The following is a 10,865-nucleotide window of genomic DNA, read 5'->3' on the forward strand; positions in this document are numbered from 1 at the left end:
GATTCCTTCATTCTGAGGGAATCCAACATACCGGGCCTCTTCCACGCACCAAACACCCTTAAGGGCTGGCTCCTCGGGGACAAGGGATACCCTCTGTTGTTCACTGTTGTTCACTGTGAGTCCGAAAGGCCATTGTCAGGGTCTGTATGGACTCATTTGTGAGCATGCTTGAAGCTCAACAGAGGCTAGCCTTCTCTCCATCGCAGACGTTACCGCACTTTTCTGTGACATGACCTCAGACATTTCCGCAGTTACCTGCGACACTATCTCAGATAGTTGCTCCGGAGTTGGACTCAGGAGGTGGGTTCCTCCATCCTCTGTGCTATTGTGGAGAGTGTGCGTGGCACCTGTTCTAGCACCTCACAAATGTGCTGCTGCCCCTTGAACATTCTCATTTTAAAGGATGGCCCCCAGGGTTCAGCATCTGCGTCCAGCTGAGCAGAGCCTGGAGAGGAGAGCACCTACCGACGCAGACTCTCCACAGCTGCCCCTGCCACCAGTGTCTGCTTGTGCTCACTTGTGTGTGGTGACTCACTAGGTGCCAACCCAACTAACTCACTACTAGGACCCACTGAGATGTGAGTATCTGCACTGGTGGATGGCTCGCTAAAATGTGACTGTGGGCCCTCCGAGATCGGGAGCTCCTCTGAGGAATCGCCCTCTGCTGTCACTGCGGTCGTTGAAGGGCCTGTAAGAGAACAGAAGGCAATATTCAGCATCATCACAGATGTATCATGTTGCGATGAGCATACTGAGGTGTTCAACATGTCAAGCATTGTTAACATCAATTCATGTTGTGTGTGATGAATGTTAAAGTTATGTCACCAGACGTTTGTCGGGTGCCAGTCTTGGCGTCCCTGACGGACAGGCACTCGAGGGTTCGGCTGATCTGCAGGGCCTCCTCCTCCGCATCTATGAGGGCCACTATTTGTTGTGGCCCCACCTCCAGGCCTCGCCCTCTCACGTGCATTTTGCGCTCTCTTCCCCTAGGAGGGGAGAAAGTGCAGACGTGGGAGTGAGTGATAGTGAAGTGGCCAACCGATGAATGCATTGCTTTGGGTGAGGCTGACCATGAAAGAGGTGCATCAGAGGGTGAGTATGAGACAGAGACATCATGTTGGATTAGGATTGGAGTGAGTGGTAGTGGTGGGGTCAGAAATGGGGAGGTGAGGAAGTGCAGGTAAGTTCAGGATGAACCTTAAGTGGGTGATGAGTGATGTGATGTGATAGAGTAGTCTTGGCAATGCAGAATGAGTTGGGGTGTGGGTGGGGATGATATGGAACATGGAATGCAGGAGAATCAGTAAGTATACTCACTTTTGCTGACCTAGTTAGGTCATTGAAACGCTTCCTGCTCTGGATCCAGGTGCGGGAGACGTTGCTCCTGCTGGTGACCTCCTCTGCCACTTTGGGCCAGGCCTTTTTGGTGGCAGAGGCAGGACGCTTCCTCCTGTCGGCCGAGTAAAATAGTTCCCTCCTCCTCCTCACCCCGACCAGTCGCAGCTGAAGTGAGGCATCGCTGAACCTTGGAGCAGCCATGCCCCTGTGCTGCTCCATTGGGTCTTCTTGCTCTTTGCTCCAGCAAAATCCATTGGAGCAATGACCCTTTAAATCCAGACGCTCCAGCTGACAGCCTGTCATGCGGGTGCACAGTCTGCCCACTGTGCAGCTTTTGGATGGCAAACCTGGAAACAAGGTTAAAGGGAACCAATTAAGTCGCGATCGCGTGGGGAACGGTAAGTTTTTATTATTCGGGTTTGCCGTGCGCCCATTGACCCTCCACCCACCCCCGCTGCCAGCCCGCCGCCCTTTTAAAATCGAGCCCAATATGTTTTTATAAGTGCTGCTTTTATATTTATCTGATTATTTTCTTCTGTTTTACATTTGATCTAATTTTTTGTAAGCTTTATCTTTTTCAGTTATTCTGGAACACTTTCTACTTGCGTGTCTAACGTCATTGCATTGGTGGCATTTTACCCTTTTGTAAAAACAAGAATTTGTATCGTAATTATTCCCTTTGGGATCGTCTTCTGATCTTATTTACTGCAATCTATTGTTGGAACGCACTTGCTTGTCCATCCACAATCACCATACTCGGGTCAGTGTCAAGTGTATTTTTTTCAATATCATTAAATCAGTTTGAGCTAAATCTTTATTTTAATTACATTTGGAATAAACAAGTCTGCCTCTAAAAGCTTCTTCAAAAGTACACCGAATTGGCATTTCCTAGTTCAACCCTCCTTCTGTTTTCTCTGGTGGATGGAATTTGAAACAGCTGGCAATAACCAAATGGACTGAGATGTTCCTTCATGAAGTTTACCAGTTCATTAAATGATTTTTAATTGGAACAACTAAGTTTCTCATTAAACCTTAAGCTTGATCCCCCACATGCAGTTAAAAAAATGTTTTTCTTAGCAGCATTTTTGATCACATTTGCCACAAAAGGTTGTCACACTTTGTTGAGGTACTCACCCCAGTCAAAACCTTCTGGAAATTATTCAATCTTCCCATACATTGCCAATTTGATCTAATTCAGTGCTCATACACTTATTATTTCTGTATTTTTTTAAATTAAAAAAAATCCTCACATCACCTTGTGCTATTTTTATTAATATTTAATTGAGAAGACATTCAAAACAGGCTCTCCAAATAGCAGTTTATTTCCCTGACATCCAAAATGGCTCATTTAATGATCTATTGGGAGGCCACATATAGAGTACAGCTCCCCCTCCCCACCACCCAATGACACCAGCATTTCACTAAGATAGCCCATTAGTGGTGATCCAATTGAAGTTTTCAAGCCTGGGGTGTACCCTGAACCGCCAAAGAAAGGTAAAAGGGGTGAATTTCCTCACCGTTTCTGGTGAACTTACCGTGCTGGAATGGCATTGGCAAAGTTTTTTGCAAAGAAAGTCGGGTGGAAGCCGTTGCTGACGACTTCCGTGTTTAAACGTCTTCCACCAAATTCCCTCGCCTTCTGCTGCTCTCCTCTGATCCACCGTCAAGTCGACACTGGCCCTATTTGAATATGGCAAAGTGAGAGCCAGTGGTGAAGTACCTCCGAGTTGCCTGTATTTGGACCACTCGGGGTAAGTTAGACACAGCTCGGTGAGCTAGAGTAGCTGTCAGGATCAGCTGTTTAAGATGGAAGTGAGGAGCTCCTGACACAGAAGAATTTGAAGATTTTTGAATTAATATTTCTGCAGGTAGGAAACGATTTTTAAACCCTTTTTTTTGCCATTCTGCCTACAGACACCTGCACTTGCTTTGGACTGCTTCTTACAGATTATCAGACCCCTGACCCACCATCAGGAGTCCTCAGAAGCAGGTATGGCATTCCTTACGGGCACCTATCCTCATGCTTCATCTAGGTGCCACCCAAGGACCACGATTGCAGGAGTTCATTGGCTGGTCATGGGACTGAGGTGGTCCTCATCTCGTGGCAGCTTGTTCCTTCGCAGCTTGGTGTTGCCTCCCATGTTCCACTAGTGTAGGGCTATGAGGGTGATGGTTGGAGGCATGTGCTACTGTTCTTAGAGATGACAGTATCACGCAGCTGTGTCTCCAGGGTGGCTCAGTCTTCATCATCTTCTTTACCATCAACATCATCATCATCTTCCTCCTCACGTGCCATCCATTGCTATGCAGGATCTACAGGGAAAGAGGGTAGAAGCTAACAATGGCTGAGCATCACCGTCTTGGAATTAAGGAGACAGCGGAGGGGATGGATGTTTGTGTCTGTGTAGTGCTTCACAGGGATGCCAGGGTGTTGGTGTAGATGGTTAGTCAGTAACCTGGGGCCAGCAAAATACGGTGTCCTGGTCATCTCCACAGCAAGAGCTGTGATAATCAGTTGATAATTAGAAGCTTTCTGTTTGCTTTATTAAGGCATGATCATATTGCTCAGTTTGCCTCAATTCAATCAAAAATATAATGCATTGTGATGTTATTAGTTCAGTAAAGCACCTCACTCTTTTCCTGATGCATCCTGAGGTAAACCTGTCCATTCATGTTTCATACAGCACCTGGTACCATCTGGATTGTTATAGCACTGTTTGTTAAAATTGCATTGTTACCTGCAATCTCCAAGATGTAGGTAGCAAATGATTCTTTGACCACTGGCCTCTTGACAGATCATTTCATCGCCCTGTTGATCAGCATGGAGTTCAATATAATGTGTCACCTTGGTCTGGTTCCTGGTGTGCAGATCACAATATTTTTTGCCATTACTGACCCAAAGCATTATGTAGACAAATAAAACATTTTAAGTAATTAGGGTTGAGCATGCTGTTGGAGTTATTCCGGGAGTATTGTGCATTGTATGTTGGTTTAGAAATGGAGAAACATATCTATTCTTTATTGTAATAACTGGTTAAAAGCAATCTAGTCAAAAATATGCAACATGTTATCATAGCATCAGCCAAAGTATTACTTAGTCACACTTGCATCATGTCATTCCAGATATATGTCTTATCTGTGAAACTCTTGCTAACTCCTGATGCTTTCCTGAACACAGTCTCAACAGTCTAGACTCACTGCATTAGAGTTTGCATCCATCCTTTCCAACAGGTCAGTTTTTTTGCCAAGATAAAATCAATCATTCCCGTTTCTAAATGACAAATGGATTTACCAGCACGTTGAGAGACTACTTTCTCCAGGCATCCTCAGCAGTCAGCACCGCTGACTTGTCTTTAGAGAGATGGGTAGCTGCTAGATATATCACAATCTTAAGAGAAACCTTTGTGAATATATAATAGTCAGCTGTTTTTAAATTTAATTCTGTTAAGGCAATGTCTAAACATAAGCCAAACTTAACTTAATACTGTAGAAATTACATTTCTCTTTGTATGTAAACTAACAGCTGGAAGATGCAAATGCATGAATAGATTTTTGTTATTTTAGCTGAAAAAAAGACTTGCATTTATAGAGTGCCTTTCACGACCTCAGGACGTCACAAAGCACTTTACGGCCAATCAAGTATTTTTGAATTGTAGTCACTGTTGTAATCTAGGAAATGCGGCAGCCAATTTGCACACAGCAAGGTCCCAAACAGCAATGTGATAATAAGCAGATAATCTGTTTCAGTGATGTTGTTTGAGGCCGGGACACGTCCAACATGTAAAGTCTTACTCTGCAAAATGATGCAGGCCAGTGTAGATGAGTGTTATGCCCTTATTCTATTAGTATTCTGAAGGCAAAATTATACACATAGCAGCATTATCTGAGAATGAAAATCTTAATATAGCAACTGAATTTGACTCTAGTAAGACCTCCTTCAGTTGGTAGTCTGGCACTGGAATAGCATTGTGTCAGTTCCAGTATAACAACCAGAGTTAGTACAATGCCCCAAAATCAGTGCACCTCATGCATTGTGAAACCTCCCAGCCTACTTACCAGTGAGTTTAACTTGTTTTGGTCTGGTTGATATGGGTCCATAATGAGATTTAAGTGTGCAGCTGAGTAAAACCGCTCTCACAGAGCTCCAATTTCTTCCAAAAATTAAAACATAACTGTATAACCACAGGCATGTATGTTTGATATCAAGTTTATGGAGGATGGAAGATGGGAGGCCGGCTAGGAGAGCGTTGGACTAGACAAGTCTAGAGGTAACAAAGGCATGGATGAGGGTTTCAGCAGCAGATCAGCTGAGGCAGGGGTGGAGATGGACAATGCTACGAAGGTGGAAATAGGCGGTCTTGGTGATGGAGCGGATATGTGGTCGGAAGCTCATCTCAGGGTCAAATAGGATGCCAAGGCTGTGAATGGCCTGGTTTAGCCTCAGACAGTAGCCAGGGAGAGGGATGGAGTTGGTGGCTAGGGAACGGAGTTTATGGTGGGGATCGAAGACAATGGCTTTGGTCTTCCCAATATTTAGTTGGAGGAAATTTTTGCTCGTCCGGTACTGGATGTCGAACAAGCAGTGTGACAAATCAGAGACAGTGGAGGGGTTGAAGGAGGTGGTGGTGAGGGTAGAGTTGGGTGCCGTCAGCGTATATGTGGAACCTGATGGCATGATTTCAGATGATGTCGCCGAGGGTCAGCATGTAGATGAGAAATAGGAGTGGGCCAAGGTTAGATCCTTGGGGGACTGCAGAGGTAACTTTGCAGGAACGGGAAGAGAAGCCATTGCAAGTGATTCTCTGACTGCGACTGGATTGATAAGAATGGAACCAGGCGAGCGCAGTCCCACCCAGCTGGATGACGGAGGAGAGGTGTTGAAGGAGAATGGTGTGGTCAACCATGTCAAAGGCTGCAGATAGGTCGAGAAGGATGAGCTCATCCAAAACTCTGCTGCCCGTATCCTAACTCGACCAAGTCCCGTTCTCCCATCACCCCTGTGCTCGCCGACCTACATTGGCACCCAGTCCGGACACTACTCGATTTTAAAATTCTCATCCTCGTTTTCAAATCCCCCCATGGTCTTGCCCCTCCCTATCTCTGTAACCTCCTCCAGCCCTACAACCCTCCAAGATCTCTGCGCCCCTCCAATTCTTGCCTCTTGCGCATCCCCGATTTTAATCGCTCCACCATTGGCAGCCGTGCCTTCAGCTGCCTAGGCCCTAAGCTCTGGCATTCCCTCCCTAGACCTCTCTGCCTCTCTACCTCTCTCTCCTCCTTTAAGACGTTCCTTAAAACCTACCTCTTTGACCAAGCTTTTGGTCACCTGTCCTACGTTTTCCTCCGTTAAAGACACTATATAAATGCAAGTTGTTGTTGATATCAGACATGGTTTGAATGTGATTATATTTGCACAGCAGAATTCCAAGTTTCAGAAAAAAATTGTGATGTTAATATCTACCAGCAATTATAAACCTACCAGTGCAAGTGCCCCATTATTGTTTAATAGAATTCACTTGTGCCAACACCCTTAATGTAATAAGGGCACAAACAACAAGAAATGAGTAACAAGGTAGAGGGCAGCATACAATGAGGGTTGATAAACAAGGCTAAAAGGGAAGAGACGTTAAAGAAAGGAAATGCCCATAATGCACATAATGGCTGAAGAGGAGGATACATCTACTTAGTTTTTGGAATCTGTTTGTTAACATTATACACTATCATGGTAGGCACAGTTTTGAATCTTCATTGCTGAGTAGGCAGAACATAGTTTAGTCATTTTTTTGTGGTGTTCTGATGTTTAGCAAACCTTTTCTCTGTGATCAAGTTCTTCTATGTGATGATGTAATCTGATGTGTGCCTCATTTTGCCCTCAGGCAACAGAGGTACAGAGCCAAGGCCTTCCACAGGATAGCTAGATTCGCCAGGGTGCAGGTACCACAATGGCACTCTCGTAGCATTGAAATCACCAACTGAGCAACTGCTAACGTATATGAACAGGAAGCAGTTCTATTTCCAGGATGTCCAGCTCGTCTGTGATACAAACCAGACCATGTTTTAACCTGCTACAGCAAGGGGAATCAGAGGCCAGTTTATGCAGGATGTGTTCATTAACGCACCGACTGTAGCAGCACCACCTCAGCCTTACTTTCTTCTACGCACCCTACCAGATGACACTAAAGGAGGTCTCCTTGGCTGAACGGAACCATCCCAGGAATTCTTGCCTGTTTGAAGAAGTCCAAACCTACTTAATGGGCTCCTGACTGATTGCAATGTTCATAAATAACAAATTACAAGACAAATGTCAAGTGTATTTCAAAGCTAATATTTCCTTTATTTCAAACTAAGGGTGTAGAAGATTGTGTGCTTGAGGATATGGCTGTCAGTTAAGGAGTGTGTGGCAATTGTGATGGGAGAGGTAAAGTGAGGGATGTGGGGGTGGGTGTGAGGATGTTAGCATGGAGGAAGGTGTTTTGGGGTTGTGCAAGGCAGTTGGTGTGCATTAGAGGAGTGGTAGGCAGCCCTACCCATAGTTTAGAGTGAAGGGTTAGTAGTGTGAGTGTTGGGAGAGTGTGGTGACATGCTACCCTTGCCTGCCCTCATGAAGTGTTTTCATTTCTTTCTGCACTGTTGATCAGTCCAGGACATGAGGAAGTTCGGATTCAATGCCAGTCCCAGCTCTTGCAGGCGGTACAACTGATGTTGGTGTCCAGCTTGGTAAAAGAGAGATGCAGCAGTGTGAAGCTCCAGACTTGTACCTCTTGGAGGAGATCTTCAAAGCCAGCTGTGCTTCTTCTGCCTACTGTACTGATGTGAGGACAGCTGGCACCTAAGTGGGTATGATGGTGCCAATATGGACTGATGCCATGGGTGAGAGATGCCATGAAGTGATTTAGTGAAGATGTCCAGCGAAATCACTTGTCAGCTGCTTACCTTGCCATGGGACAGTGTTTTGCTGCTGCCAGGAGTCCGTAGAGTGCTTTTAAAGTTGTTGCATGGAGGTTTCCTGAGGGGTCAGCAACTTGCACGGTTTCTACACTCAAGTTACACCAGAGATGCACCAAGAATATTTAAATTATCTTGCCTCAAGAAACTTTTGTGTGGCTCACTCCACTGGTGAATGGCATAACTTTTTGGCACAACTAGGGTATAACTGTGGTATAACTAACATCGAGGAAATTCAGGGCCTAATATTAATTATATGCATTTATGTGCATTCAGTTTGACATGCACACTCAATTTGATATCTACACTCTCAACCACATTTAATGTTATATTTAGTATCTCTGAAGAAACCACTATTATCATGACTAAGTAGCAGGATGACCATAAGAAGGAAGTGGAGAAAGAAGACGGTGTGGACATCAAGAAAACCTGGAGAAAGTACAATACTCAAATGGTTCACTAGAAGAAGAGGTTCTGCTCAGCTGCATCTAACAAAGGGCGACACAGCAACCACAGGAGGAAGAAATATTTTTCAACCACTCAAACCCCATTCCTGGAAGCACTAAAAGGCAGGACAGACCCCAAGGATTCTGAGTATAGAAAAAGTAATCAATGTTGTGCAGATTGGCTTCCAACAGCTGCACAAGGACCTTACAAAACAGTTTTTTTTAAAGTGCAATATATCAGCTTTATTCTCAGTAATAATACATACACACGTACAGAGACGCTGGGAAAGACCTGTTTTCCCTTTTGAATATCTCCCCACAGGGAGGTGCACCATTCCCAGAGACACTGCAATACTGGGTCGATGCGTGGAGTGGATGGAGCAAGCCCCTATTCTATCTCCCTGTTCCAAAAATCAATTTAATATATGGTCCCCAGATATGGGACGTATCAGATATTAAACTGATAAGAACAGAATTTTAAAAAAAATATATACTTTATTCATAAAATTTGCAACAATACATACAATACAGTTGTCATATCACATTTCAAACATACACAATACAGATTATACAATTTGCAGGTTACATCAAGTACAGTTCAATTAACACATTGTACATAATTACAGTTCATGACACTCTAAGGTGCTTCATTGCATCACAGTCAATACAAATTATTGATTACAGATTCATTACAGATTCATTACAGGTACATTACATTTCATTACATCAATTTGAGTTTTACATTCTGCCCGAGGGGGTTTTTCCCTGATTGCAGCCCCTCGGTATACAATGGTGGGAAGGCTCTAAACGGTTGCCTTTCCCCATAGAGCCTTTGTGGCGGCTGCGCCCAGCTTCAGTGCGTCCCTGAGCACGTAGTCCTGGACCTTGAAATGTGCCAGTCTGCAACACTCGGTCGAGGACAGCTCCTTGCACTGGAAGACCAGCAAGTTTCGGGCAGACCAAAGGACATCTTTCACCGAGTTGATGATCTTCCAGCAGCAGTTGATGTCTGTCTCAGTGTGCGTCCCCGGGAACAGCCCGTAGAGCAAAGAGTCCTGTGTTACGGAATTGCTCGGGACAAACCCGGACAGACACCACTTCATCTCTCTCCAGGCCTTCTTTGCAAAGGCACATTCCAGAAGGAGATGGCTGACGGTCTCGTCTCCACCGCAGCCTCCTCGGAGACAGCGCGCGGTGGCGCTGAGAGTCCGGGAGTGCATGAAGGATCTGACGGGAAGGGCCCTTCTCACCACCAGCCAAGCTAGGTCTTGGTGCTTGTTTGAAAGCTCTGGCGATGAGGCGTTCTGCCAAATGATATTGACAGTCTGCTCGGGGAACCAACCGACAGGATCCACCATCTCCTTTTCCTGCAGGGTCTCGAGGACGTTCCGTGCGGACCACTTGCTGATCGCCTTGTGGTCAAAGGTGTTTTTCTGCACAAACTTTTCCACGAAGGACAGGTGGGGCAGAACAGTCCAACTGGACGGAGCATTCCGTGGCAGCGTGGCCAAGCCCATCCTTCTCAACACTGGGGACAGGTAGAACCTCAGCACGTAGTAACACTTTGTGTTTGCGTACCGAGGGTCTATGCACAGCTTGATGCAGCCGCACACAAAGGTGGCCATCAGGATGAGGGCCACGTTGGGCACGCCTTTCCCCCCTTTCTCTGGAGATTTGTACATCGTGTCCCTGCGGACACGGTCCATTTTTGATCTCCAGATAAAGTGGAAGATGGCTCGGGTGACTGTCGCGGTGCACGAGCGAGGTACAGGCCAGAGCTGCGCCACGTACAGCAACACCAAGAGCACCTCGCACCTGATGACCAGGTTCTTGCCCACGATCAAGAGGGATTGTCGATCCCACAGTCCCAGTTTCTGCTGCACCTTGGCAATCTGCTCCTTCCAGTTCTTGGTGCACGCCCCGTCCCCCCCGAACCAGATCCCCAGCACCTTCAGATAATCCGACCTGACAGTGAAGAGGACAAAGGATCGGTAGGTCCAGTTCCCAAAGAACATAGCCTCGCTATTGGTACAATTTACCCTGGCCTCCGAGGCCAGTTCGAACTGGTCGCAGATGCTCAACAATCTGCGGACCGACAGCTGATCCGAGCAAAAGATGGCGACGTCGTCCATGTAC

General features: G+C 45.9%; 1 long non-coding RNA gene and 1 pseudogene across 1 annotated transcript; one reads left to right on the forward strand and one right to left on the reverse strand.

Moving 5' to 3' along the window:
- The first annotated feature begins 1,636 nt into the window (after positions 1 to 1,636).
- LOC137324988 (uncharacterized) lies at positions 1,637 to 7,717 on the forward strand. The gene is made up of 5 exons (XR_010963764.1): positions 1,637 to 1,736; positions 1,905 to 2,098; positions 3,253 to 3,328; positions 4,462 to 4,569; positions 7,215 to 7,717. It is a non-coding gene; the product is annotated as an uncharacterized lncRNA (long non-coding RNA).
- A 1,333-nt stretch (positions 7,718 to 9,050) lies between these two features.
- LOC137325846 (U2 spliceosomal RNA) lies at positions 9,051 to 9,221 on the reverse strand (annotated as a pseudogene).
- Positions 9,222 to 10,865: the final 1,644 nt, after the last annotated feature.

This window comes from Heptranchias perlo, chromosome 9 (assembly GCF_035084215.1).
Source record: "Heptranchias perlo isolate sHepPer1 chromosome 9, sHepPer1.hap1, whole genome shotgun sequence".
NCBI lineage: Eukaryota > Metazoa > Chordata > Chondrichthyes > Hexanchiformes > Hexanchidae > Heptranchias > Heptranchias perlo.